Source organism: Poecilia formosa, unplaced genomic scaffold, assembly GCF_000485575.1.
Source record: "Poecilia formosa unplaced genomic scaffold, Poecilia_formosa-5.1.2 Scaffold162, whole genome shotgun sequence".
Lineage (NCBI taxonomy): Eukaryota > Metazoa > Chordata > Actinopteri > Cyprinodontiformes > Poeciliidae > Poecilia > Poecilia formosa.
The window spans coordinates 1-10,002 of record NW_006800101.1 but is presented as its reverse complement, the minus strand read 5'-3'; the positions used below and the strand labels follow the sequence as shown (position 1 = coordinate 10,002).

General features: G+C 37.1%; 2 long non-coding RNA genes across 2 annotated transcripts; one reads left to right on the top strand and one right to left on the bottom strand.

The window, feature by feature from the left end:
- Window positions 1–1,167: 1,167 nt before the first annotated feature.
- LOC107837641 (uncharacterized) lies at window positions 1,168–9,227 on the bottom strand. Its single transcript, XR_001663683.1, has 5 exons — window positions 8,903–9,227; window positions 8,742–8,833; window positions 8,507–8,604; window positions 8,294–8,413; window positions 1,168–1,269 (listed from the first exon to the last, which is right to left on the bottom strand). It is a non-coding gene; the product is annotated as an uncharacterized LOC107837641 (long non-coding RNA).
- Window positions 1,170–4,825, top strand: LOC107837643 (uncharacterized). The gene is made up of 2 exons (XR_001663684.1): window positions 1,170–1,241; window positions 4,570–4,825. It is a non-coding gene; the product is annotated as an uncharacterized LOC107837643 (long non-coding RNA).
- Window positions 9,228–10,002: the final 775 nt, after the last annotated feature.

Below are 10,002 nucleotides of genomic sequence, written 5' to 3'. Positions count from 1 at the left end.
CAGTGTTGCAAGAATATATTTAAGATTTATGGTCATCGCAACATCAGCATGCAAAGTATGCATATTGCCAAGAATGCTAAAACAATCTTATTTACCAAAGTACAATGCATTCAGACTCTATGCCAGTAATTTATTTAGTAACATTTGTTTATTTTATTGTTTATTGCGGCAAACAAAGTTTTATTAGGTGATAAGAAAAAAACTACAGCAGAATTGCTTCATTGCCAAATGACCATCTGAGGAAACTTTTTCATCATATTCTTGTTAAAATGTATATTCCTGTGGATCAATAACTCATTTGTGATCTATAAACCAAAACAGAAAGAAACCAGCACTGTTTATTTATTGCAGTAGTTTCACATTTTGCATATTTTCTTTCTATCCAGGACCCTTCATAGATACTGGGTGGCGCTATTTAATAAATTTTAAATTAAATTCATCTTTTTGCATTGGTAAAACTCTCATTCCCTCTAGGTCAGTGGTCCCCAGCCCTGGTCTTCAAAGATTTATGTCTGATCACTGAAGGATGATTTTGTGTCCGGTGAACAATTTCTGAATTGATTTTGGTCATTAAGTTGCTAAAAACTTTGCCAGAAAAATGAGAGTTGGTTTTCACTGAGGCCACTAGATTTTATTTACAATGTTCTGATATTTAAAACAACCCATAATGACACATAACCTGACAGGTTTGGCTTGGGATGAGAGCTGAAAATGCTGATGCTTCAGTTAAATACACCTTAATCCTGCGGTGCATCACTCGCATGACAAAGCCTCTACGCTCCTGAAATACAAGTGGCAACAAAAAAAGTAATGATTATTAATATAAGCCTGGTTTTATAATCATACCGACACAATTTGTTAAAAAATGTCTAACTTTGCTAATGTAGATATATCTTGTATCTCTAATTTCCACTTGATGGATTGACAGTAAGTGGGGAGGAGATGTCAAGAAGCTTAAACCAAACTGAGTCGACCAAAAGTATTTCATGAATTTAAAAATGTCGAATTACCTAATCTTCTCCACTGCTAGACTCAGGTAATAAGCCCTGCAAATAAATAAGCCCATAATTTATGAATGCATATTTTAGGTTTACTTTATGTTCTTATTCTTTTGGCACTTTCTTCATCAGTAGCTGAACAGGAAGTAGGCCAGAGAGAGTAGGGGAAGACATGCAGCAAGCAGCCTGGGTCCAGAAACCCGACACAGAACATCTTCATCAAGGACCACAATCTCCGCACTGGTGAGTATTTTATACTGGGTGGTTTATTCTGTAGAAGAAATTGATGACGCAGCGGAAAACCGGATCATAACCAAAGTAAAAAGCGTTATTCTTTGTGTTCTCACTGTTTATACCAGCATTATCAAAACAGGCGGCATCATCCTTTGAATCTGCTGGTGGTCGAACATCTTTCCAAAACTTTCTAAAGAAAGTCTTGTGACAGAGAAAAATTAAAGGAAAGACAAACCCAGGGGGTCAGAAAATGAGGCCACCTCAGATTTAAAGGTTTTTTTTCCTCTAATTACCAACCAAGATTATAAATTTGTGAATTATTATCTTGTTTATGGTAAAATAAACTAAGTGGGTGGGATAACTTCAAGACCACACCAGACATTGATTAATGGAAACTTCAAATCTGTAAAACGTAAAAACCAACTGATGAATCAGAAGCTCTTCCGAGGCGATTATTCATAAAGACTAGATAGAAAACATAAAACATGTAGTTTTGGATAACATTTTAATGCAGTTATAGTTTTAAACTGAAAACTAAATTGTCTTCAGTCTAGTTAGTAAATTAGCAAAAATAACAAAACAATATGATGAACTCCCAAGCTAAATAGGGAAATTTGAAAACAGTTTAGGAAAATGTGTAACCAGATCACAAAACATTATTGTTTGTAATTAAAATCTCGCATTTAATGTTGAGATAAATATGGATGTAAAACTGTACAACAAATGGAGGTCAGAGCTCCTTGTGAAGAAGTTTGTCCTGTAATCGCTGGGTTGCCAGTTCAAGCTTTGTCCTTCTCCATTGTCGTATTCTTGAGTAAAGCACTTTACCCATCTTTCTTGGAGCTGCCAAGTGACAGACTATTGCAGGGCAGCTACAGTTACAATGTAGCAATTGAGAAAAAAATGCTTGCTGGGTGCGTGGACTCTGCTGAACTTTTAAATTTTGCCCCATGGCTATTGTTTACCCATGATCTACATCAGGGGTGTCCAAAGTCAGTCCTCGAGGGCCGGCATCCTGCATGTTTTAGTTCTCTCCCTGGTGGTATTAACATCCTTTTCAGCATATCAATGTTCCTCTTAGGCCTTCTAATGAGCCATCATTTCATCCAGGTGCATTAAACCAGGAAGAGAACTAAAACATGCAGGATGCCGGCCCTCCAGGACCGACTTTGGACACCCCTGATCTACATAATGTGCCAGTTCTATGAAGCTCACCTACAACTTCCATCCCAACAAGATGGCTGTTAATGTTAATTCAATATTTGGAAGTGTGACCACTGCAAACTGAATGCCTTTGGTCACTTCCTCTGCTTCCATTGCTACAACTACAGGCAGACTACAACTCTAAAACAGCACAGAAAATCAATGTCATCATTCACAACTTCTCCTGTTTGCCAGCTGGCCTGATAAAAAAAAAATCTACCAGCAGAATCAAAGTTAATGGGAGAAAACCCAGCCAGATCACTGGAGGGAGATGAGAATCAAGCAGAGTTGTGTCAGAAGGCAGTAGTCATGGTAGGTAAATGAATGTAATGTGAAATGCTTTGGAGTCCTCTGGACTTGATGAAGCATGGTACAGATACATTTACTATTTACAACAAATATTTTCATCCACACAGAAACACAGAATGGCTGAAAACTGTCTTTACTCCTGACCTATGAGTGCCATGAAGTTACATGCACTTAAAATCTCCAGCTGAAGTAAGTGGTAAGTACAACAAGAAAACAGAAAAGGCAAACAACAAAGTGTGAGTGGAGTCTGTTTGTGCAACTTTTTGCAGCTGTAGCACAATCACAAACATGTAATCACCCATTGCTGAGTATGAAGAAGATGATGCCTTTTAGGTTACATATAGATCAGAGGTTGGACAAATATATTAGCATTTTTACAAAATTTCGTTTTTTCACTTACTACATGAATAGATGATTTGGATTCCCCCAACACTTTTTAGCGAGGATGTTTGCTAACGGTTAAAAACTGTAACTCCTATTATCCTTGTTGATTGCGCACCATTTCCTTCCACACTTTTTCCTTCCTCTCAACTTTCCATAAACATGCAAAGATTCAGATCAAATCTTTAGCAATGATCTCTTATGGTGCACAGCCATTGTGGAGGGAGCCAATGAGTCTTCACAATTAGTCGGTTTTAACATAGCCAGAGCATAAATGTTAATAAAACTCTTTTTCCCCGTCTTAAAATTATAATTTTTTTTAAGTGACGTAAATAGAAATAGATCAACCCTTGCATAATATTATACATGTATTGAGATACACCTTTGCTTCAAGGCTAATTAAAAGCTACATTAACATGACATGTAATTTAAACCAAAGTATCTACAATAGAAGACACAAAATAAATACTTTTTTTCTCATTGGCACAGTTTTACAAAATCCAAGAAAGACTTGCTTTTCTGCATAACTATTAGATTTCTTTTTTTAATTCTAATATTTCCTTTAATCATTATTAAGCAACAAATACCAAATTATGGATGTCCATTACATCAGTGCTGATGTAGAAAATAAAGTTACGCTTTAAGTATATTCTGCACATCAAAGATCACGTGACCTCACTTTGACCCGACAGTCAGTGCGGAGCCAGAAAAACGGAAATATATCGAAATTTCCTGGAAGTCTCCAGAGTGTGCCACAGGACAGGGGGTCTTCCGAAGAGCTTTGCAGCAATAGTAGCAGAAGTAAATGTTTGCATATCAAGACTCGACTTTACTCACAGAAATACTCGGAAAACCTCAAAACCAGCAAGCAAATGTATCCATATAGGGACGTATAGGTGATCGGATGCACGTGTCTGTGCAACACAGATATTGATGGAGTCACTGAAGCACAGACACAGAAATTAATTAAATGCATATAAAAAGTGTACATTTATTAAAAGTATCTGTAGCTGTCTGATCAGTCCAAGGCAGCTTTGTCACTTGTGAGAAAATGAGGAGAGTGTTGACAGCTTTGTTGCAGTGTTTGCTCAAAGGACTGTTTGCTTATGTCTGAGCCAACATGAGAGAGAGAGAGGGAGACAAGGTACGTGCTTTCAGCCATGCTTCACGACCAGAGCAGAGGTTCAGGGTGGGAGGTGAGGGATGTGGGGGCTGCGGGGGCAGGGGTGTCCAGTCACACTGACTCCTGGTCGGCAATGAGGGAAGGTTGGTCAATCTGGGATCCTCTGAAAGCAATATAGGAAGCAGGAATCTGAGATAGGTCCTCATGCTCTTTGGGAATTAAAGATCAAAAGTTGTGGAAAAGATCATATTCAAGGGGAAGATATATCACAAACTGGAGGCAGTGAAAGTAAATACATTTGTGTTTTGGTCTCTCATCCAGGTTTTGGGCTTGCAGCCAGATAGATCTCCTCCTCTGGCGCGACTCAAGACAGGAAGCCGATGAAAGAATAGGGGGACCCACGAGGAGCCGATGCAGGAGCCAAGACAGAAGCTACTGAAGACGTTAGAAGTTATTGTTTCTGATTGCGAGAGTCCCCACTGGCAACAATTATATCATTAATTGTGACGTCACAGAGCAGGTAGGGGATCTCCACTACAGACTCTTGTGGCCAGTAAACAATAAAACAATGTGGTTGGAAACTGGTTTGCAAAAGCATCTTATAATCTCCATCTACAGTCCAGAAAAGACAAAACAACGGCTTCTGGAAGATAGCGGATCGTGGCTACAACAACACGGTGACATAAAACATCCAGTGAGAGAATAAGCTTTTAGAAAGAGAACTTGCTGTGAGGCACTTCATGAAAGACTCTAGCCACATGAATTTATTTATTAAAGTTAATATTCTTTCACCACACCAATCCAATACTACAATGCGTTAATATCAGGCCTTTGTTCATGTATTTGAATGCACATCCCTAGTTAAAAATATATAATTTGTCATTTTGTAGGCATGTACAAATCTTGTTGCAGCTGTAGACCTGTGTTCTTTGTCATAAGGGCTGATGGAGCAAAATGGCAGCTTTGCTTCTGTCTGTGTGTCAATAGAAATGACTGATTTCATTGTAACCGCTTGAGGGTTAAGGAGCACTAAAAGTCTGCCGTCATTTACTTTTCAAAGTGCTTTAGCACCTTCAGCCCTCCTGAGTCAATACTTTCTAGAACCATCTTCCACTGCAATTACAGCTGAAGGACAAATTTGTTGCCTTTTTTTTTCCCAGTTTGGGAAGGGAGTGTCTCAACAGCTCTTTTGAGAGATTTAGATTGGATTTAGACTTTCAATGAGTCATTGCTTTTATTTTTTTATTGTTTTTACTCCATTGCAGCTGTGAGTGGATGTTTAGTATCATTTTCCTGCAGAAACTTGAACATCCAACCCAGCATTTTTTGACGGCAGTCTCTTGCAGGCTTTTCTTCCAAGATTCTCGTATATTTAACTCAACCCGTTAAAATAATTAACCAAGAGCCAACATGTGATGCAGTAATGTCGCAACTAAAAGACTCAATCTGCAGGTTTTTACTTTTCTAAGTTTGATGTATAATAATCTTTGCCAATGCTCCAGCCAGAAAGGATATGACATTATGGAGTGGAAAGGGACTATTTTCAAAAAACTTCAAATTTTTGGCGTTTTATCTTCGCTTGTTGACATCCAAGAAGATAGCTGATCATGGCTACATACATAAGGTGATAGGCTGACCTTTGATTTCTGCATGTTGCATTTACATGCAACATAGATTCTTGATCAAGCATCAAGAATGTATTTTAAATGTGTATGAGAATAGATGTACAAATTTTCCATAACAAATAAACCTATAACATCATAACTTTAGATTTGATCTTAATGCAAATTTGACTTGATCTGCAAATCACAAGTAACCCTGCAGCCCAGCCTTTCCTCCAGTTCTGACGTTCCCCTCATTGCCATGCAGCTATCTGTGGTATTCTCCCTGCCTGCTCCCTCCAACCTTACACCCGTTATCTCGTGAACCCCTTGTCACTTGTAGATTCCACTTCATAATCTTTGCACTGTTGCAACCATGACTTGCAGGCCCTCATCAGACTCCCTGCATGGTTTGGAAAATCTGACTTTCTTTTTTGTTGCACCAACTCTTCAAACTTACTCCCCGTGTCTGGCATTGCTAACAGTAAAGGAGGAAGACTTATCTTTATTGACGTGGATCAGGCCAATAAAACTAGAGTCATCAGAAAACTCCAAGAGTTTCACTGCTGGGTCTGCCAAGGTGCAAACATTTGAAATGCTTGCTGTCATTTCAAATGTTAATGTTTTTTTTCTCTCTGTTTTCTTTTCTGATCGTTCTTGTTGTTTTTATAAAGTTGTTCAGCAGACAGATGGATGAAGTGCTGTAAAAGTAATTTTTTGAACTTTTTGTAACTTCAGATTTTGTTTGAGAGAAAGAAAAACTATCCAAACAAACTTGAATAAATTAAAAAGTAGTTGTTCCTCTTGTTTAATCATACATAAACTGTGATTAATCAGATTCTGTGGTTCACCAAACCCTGATCACTGCCAGGAGAAACTGCTAGTAATCAATCTGAAATCATGAAAGAGACTAAAATCTCAGAACTATAACATCATACAGAAATTCAAGAACCATATTGATTTATAGCACCTCTGTAATTTGTAGAAAAAATGGAAGAAGCAAACATGAAGGCCTTTCAATTTCTTAAATTACTTCTCAACTACACTGGTAGAAGTGCTTGCTTAAAGCATATTAGTAACGAAAAGCATAAGTAATGCAACATAAAGCCAATAAGTTTCCCATCTGGTCTCTGGTGTGTTTGAACAAAGATGACAGAAAGCCCACACTTCACCACACAACCAGTTTTTTCTAGTAAACTACACATTTTTCAGGATCCATTGTAGTTTATTTCCCTTCTTTTTGGATATCTTGAATGTTTGTTTTCAGTTCTTCATGGGCGAGTTACTAATGACCTTTTCTTTAGTTAATATAATTAGCTGCTCTGTCTATTGATGTCTTGCACCAAGTAACAGTTCATCACCACTAAATTCATTATCAAGTTGGTTGAAACTTCACAAATGTATGAATGAAGTTGGATTTGTGAACAAAAGTATAAAATGTGAAGCTTATCATTGTAAAAATAATGTTTAACCAAATAATTATAATTTATCTGCAATGGTCTTTCAACAATAGTAGTAAGTCTTTAATAAATTTACTTTCTTAATGTGGAAAGAGGAAAAAATTTTATCATGAATCCAGAAAAATATACTACCTCAAGTTTGAAAGCGTTTTGCATATTACTAAATTAATGCATTTGATTATCTTGTCAGGTATTATATATATTCCTGCTGTTATGGGAACCATTTCCAACTTTTCCACAACCATGAGAAAGACCAACGAGTTTTTAAAATACACCAAGGAGAGGATGAGGCAGATCCAGAAAGTCAGTGAGAAGATGACATGATTTCATCACCTTTCTAAATAATGGCCAAAAGTGATTTTTTTGTTTTTGTTTTTTGCCCAAGTCATCTTTTGGTAAAACATGACTTGGGCCATTATTTTAGGTAGGTTATGATTTGGAAATGGAGATACTTGCTCCACACACAGCTTCACTTAGAAAACCATGTGGAAGGTGAGTGATCAACCTGCGCTTGTTAACGATCTGAAAGCAGAGAAGACCACTGTTGCCATAGAAACGGTCCATTTTGAATTTGCCAGTGAACATCTACTTTCAGAAAAGGCTTGAAGAAGTTAATTTGATTATACAGTGGACATTTAATCGATATTATCTCCCACTATGTTAAAATGAAATGACCACATAAACGGTTAACTGAACAAAATCAGAAAGAATAAATTATTCAACCTCATTGAACTAATTATTTTATTTTACAAGATTATTCAAAATTCTTACTGAGTAATTCAATAGTTCATACCAGTTGATATTTTTAGTTTCAGGTTCAGTTTATCAGCTCATCTCTTAGTGAGACGTTTTAGCTTCACAGGCTTTGAGAGGTGAAAACCGATCCCACTGGTAGAGACTTTATATGTTGTAGGTGATTTAGTCTTTTAGCTACAGACAAAATCTGTCCTCTTAAAATCTTCAGCAGAAACGATGAAGTCTTACCAAAACCAAACTCTGGACCTGGAGTAGAGTCTTTTTAACTGACTGATGGCTCTCTGGTCCAGTAGGATTGATGCACAACGTGAAGAGGTCCAGCTGTCCTGTGGGCCTCAAACGTCTCATCTGAAATAAACAGAACCACCTGGTTGAAATGGAGCTGCTCTAACCATTAATCACAAAGTTTCTGGTGTATTATTTTATGAAGTGTTCAGTAACCTGTCTCTGGACGGCCGTGGTTCTTCACTCCAGTCAGTCCTGAGCAGTCAGTGTTGCAGCATTCACACAGAGCGCTGTCTCCCTCTATGGACCACCATCTGAATAACAGGAAAAAAAAAATCTCCAAAAGTATATTTCAACAAAATAAATATTCACTGGTAGATTTTAAGCTGAGCTGAGAAAGAATAAGGAAGTTAGACTAAACTAGAAATTATAAATTTCACAGTGCAGTGACCTGGATGTGGGTTTGTGGAAGAAACAGGCTTTATTATGACAGCTTGGAGACTTTTGTTTCAAAGTGGCTCCAAGATGGCAGCTTATGAACAACTAGAGAAAAAAGACATACATTTACTATATATGTTCACATTATAATTACAACAGCAAATGTTTATCTACCTCCTCTGGAGATGTTTGGTTGAAAGTAAACATTTTGAAGCTGAAACAAAGTCTTATCTTGATCCCGAGGCGGGAATCTGGAGGAAGAGCAGTAAACTGTCCATCATGCATCTGAAACAGAGCAGCTCACGTTAGAGAAACAGCTTACATCAAGAATGATCAAGGCTTTCTCTAAAATTTATAAATTGTTTGTTGGAAAATACTTTCTTTGTAGTACTGTGTAACTAGCAGCTACCCAGTAACTTTATCCTACATATAGATCAAAGGTGTTAAAATGTATTTGGTTTATATAGTTCTAGCAAAAAGTACAAATACTCTCTTTAGAATGAATGTCAAAGTTTGGACTTTTAATGATTTAATCTATTTCATGGAACATTAAACCCAAAAATAAGTTTAAACTCAAAAGAATTTCATAAAAAAATAATTGGGTATACATATGGAATTATCCATCCGCATTAATATATGGTTATAAGGTTAATATATGGTAGTTAACTAATAGTTAACTAATTGGTTAACTCTATGAAGGTTAGAACATAAAGATTAAGCCTGTGTCCCTAGTTTTCATTGCGAAATGAAAACCACACAATTCAAATGCAATATGTTACATAAATGAACATCATTTAACATTTATAGAGTAGAAATAACCTTCATTGTCCCTCAGTGGGTCATAGCTGGCAAGTTTAGATTTTAAAATTTAGCACTGAGTTATTAAGCCATTATATTGTAATGCTGCTTCTATCCATGCAAACTGACCCATGGTTGGAGATAAACTTGTATCTCGGCCAAGAGAGAAAGCAACACAGGAGTCAACATGAAGAGTGAGGGAAGGATGCAGTAGCGCATCTACACTTGCCTCCAAAAACCTGCTTCCCCCTGCTGGTAAACTGAGGAACTGCGATGAGATGTGCAGCTTTCTGTCAGAACAAAGACATTATATTTCAGCCTCAGGTTCAGGTTGTGAAGAGGCAACAGTCATAGATACCAGTGTCACAGTGTATATACAACATATGGAGTTTAAATTCAATAGAATAACTGTACCTGTCGTAATGGAAAGGGAGAAACGTAGAAGGCCAAAAGCATTAATAGTAGAAGTCATTGGA